We start from the raw sequence: 2,500 nt of genomic DNA, 5'->3' as shown, positions 1-2,500 counted from the left end.
AAAAATAATAATCCCCGTTCAGTCTCAATGGCGGGGTGCGGGCCGGCCCGGCGGCGATTGCGGCGGGCAGCAGGTCACGTTGATTTGACAGATCAACGTCTCTTTGGAATAAAATTAATGTCCAACAGAGGGAGCCGTCTGCACGGGGATCGGTCATGATAGCACTTGGACATGAAGCAGCTTGGGATTTCTGCCTGCTGGATGCCTTTGCACCTCCACTGGAAAAGCCCACTTTTGCAACAAACATCAAATACCGCATCTGCGTGCTCGCAGAGGACCGTATGCGAGCCTGACAGGCTGCGCGCTCCAACCACCACGGGAGCGGGCCCCTCCTTCGTGCTCTCGGGAGGAGGTCATTAAATGAAAAAAAAAATCACCCCACTACTCCATCCCCGACCCGCAAGTGCCTTGTCTGCTATAAAGGGGACAATTTTCACGTTTTCCCTCGCTTACGGCCATACTACCCTGAGAACGCCCGATCTCGTCCGATCTCGGAAGCTAAGCAGGGTCGGGCCTGGTTAGTACTTGGATGGGAGACCGCCTGGGAATACCAGGTGCTGTAAGCTTTTGCACCCACCTCCAATTCTCAACACGATTCACTGCTCTTTCCAAAAATTTTGGCATTCATTCGTCATTCAACTTTCACTTATCCTGTGGTTTGAAATCGTTTCCTTCACGTTGATTTGACAGATCAACGTCTCTTTGGAATAAAATTAATGTCCAAAAGAGGGAGCCGTCTGCACGGGGATCGGTCATGATAGCACTTGGACATGAAGCAGCTTGGGATTTCCGCCTGCTGGATGCCTTTGCACCTCCACTGGAAAAGCCCACTTTTGCAACAAACATCAAATACCGCATCTGCGTGCTCGCAGAGGACCGTATGCGAGCCTGACAGGCTGCGCGCTCCAACCACCACGGGAGCGGGCCCCTCCTTCGTGCTCTCGGGAGGAGGTCATTAAATGAAAAAAAAAATCACCCCACTACTCCATCCCCGACCCGCAAGTGCCTTGTCTGCTATAAAGGGGACAATTTTCACGTTTTCCCTCGCTTACAGCCATACTACCCTGAGAACGCCCGATCTCGTCCGATCTCGGAAGCTAAGCAGGGTCGGGCCTGGTTAGTACTTGGATGGGAGACCGCCTGGGAATACCAGGTGCTGTAAGCTTTTGCACCCACCTCCAATTCTCAACACGATTCACTGCTCTTTCCAAAAATTTTGGCATTCATTCGTCATTCAACTTTCACTTATCCTGTGGTTTGAAATCGTTTCCTTCACGTTGATTTGACAGATCAACGTCTCTTTGGAATAAAATTAATGTCCAAAAGAGGGAGCCGTCTGCACGGGGATCGGTCATGATAGCACTTGGACATGAAGCAGCTTGGGATTTCCGCCTGCTGGATGCCTTTGCACCTCCACTGGAAAAGCCCACTTTTGCAACAAACATCAAATACCGCATCTGCGTGCTCGCAGAGGACCGTATGCGAGCCTGACAGGCTGCGCGCTCCAACCACCACGGGAGCGGGCCCCTCCTTCGTGCTCTCGGGAGGAGGTCATTAAATGAAAAAAAAAATCACCCCACTACTCCATCCCCGACCCGCAAGTGCCTTGTCTGCTATAAAGGGGACAATTTTCACGTTTTCCCTCGCTTACGGCCATACTACCCTGAGAACGCCCGATCTCGTCCGATCTCGGAAGCTAAGCAGGGTCGGGCCTGGTTAGTACTTGGATGGGAGACCGCCTGGGAATACCAGGTGCTGTAAGCTTTTGCACCCACCTCCAATTCTCAACACGATTCACTGCTCTTTCCAAAAATTTTGGCATTCATTCGTCATTCAACTTTCACTTATCCTGTGGTTTGAAATCGTTTCCTTCACGTTGATTTGACAGATCAACGTCTCTTTGGAATAAAATTAATGTCCAAAAGAGGGAGCCGTCTGCACGGGGATCGGTCATGATAGCACTTGGACATGAAGCAGCTTGGGATTTCTGCCTGCTGGATGCCTTTGCACCTCCACTGGAAAAGCCCACTTTTGCAACAAACATCAAATACCGCATCTGCGTGCTCGCAGAGGACCGTATGCGAGCCTGACAGGCTGCGCGCTCCAACCACCACGGGAGCGGGCCCCTCCTTCGTGCTCTCGGGAGGAGGTCATTAAATGAAAAAAAAAATCACCCCACTACTCCATCCCCGACCCGCAAGTGCCTTGTCTGCTATAAAGGGGACAATTTTCACGTTTTCCCTCGCTTACGGCCATACTACCCTGAGAACGCCCGATCTCGTCCGATCTCGGAAGCTAAGCAGGGTCGGGCCTGGTTAGTACTTGGATGGGAGACCGCCTGGGAATACCAGGTGCTGTAAGCTTTTGCACCCACCTCCAATTCTCAACACGATTCACTGCTCTTTCCAAAAATTTTGGCATTCATTCGTCATTCAACTTTCACTTATCCTGTGGTTTGAAATCGTTTCCTTCACGTTGATTTGACAGATCAACGTCTCTT

The 2,500-nt window shown here is 51.1% G+C and overlaps 4 non-coding genes across 4 annotated transcripts; all 4 read left to right on the top strand.

Moving 5' to 3' along the window:
- Positions 1–447: 447 nt before the first annotated feature.
- LOC127602909 (5S ribosomal RNA) lies at positions 448–566 on the top strand. Its single transcript, XR_007962953.1, has one exon. It is a non-coding gene; the product is annotated as a 5S ribosomal RNA (ribosomal RNA).
- Positions 567–1,046: 480 nt separating this feature from the next.
- Positions 1,047–1,165, top strand: LOC127602949 (5S ribosomal RNA). The gene has a single exon (XR_007962980.1). It is a non-coding gene; the product is annotated as a 5S ribosomal RNA (ribosomal RNA).
- A 480-nt stretch (positions 1,166–1,645) lies between these two features.
- On the top strand, positions 1,646–1,764 carry LOC127602898 (5S ribosomal RNA). The gene has a single exon (XR_007962942.1). It is a non-coding gene; the product is annotated as a 5S ribosomal RNA (ribosomal RNA).
- A 480-nt stretch (positions 1,765–2,244) lies between these two features.
- On the top strand, positions 2,245–2,363 carry LOC127602887 (5S ribosomal RNA). Its single transcript, XR_007962931.1, has one exon. It is a non-coding gene; the product is annotated as a 5S ribosomal RNA (ribosomal RNA).
- Positions 2,364–2,500: the final 137 nt, after the last annotated feature.

Source organism: Hippocampus zosterae, chromosome 6 (genome assembly GCF_025434085.1).
Source record: "Hippocampus zosterae strain Florida chromosome 6, ASM2543408v3, whole genome shotgun sequence".
Classification (NCBI taxonomy): domain Eukaryota; kingdom Metazoa; phylum Chordata; class Actinopteri; order Syngnathiformes; family Syngnathidae; genus Hippocampus; species Hippocampus zosterae.
Note: the sequence above shows the minus strand (reverse complement) of the source record. Positions and strands in the feature narration are given on the sequence as shown.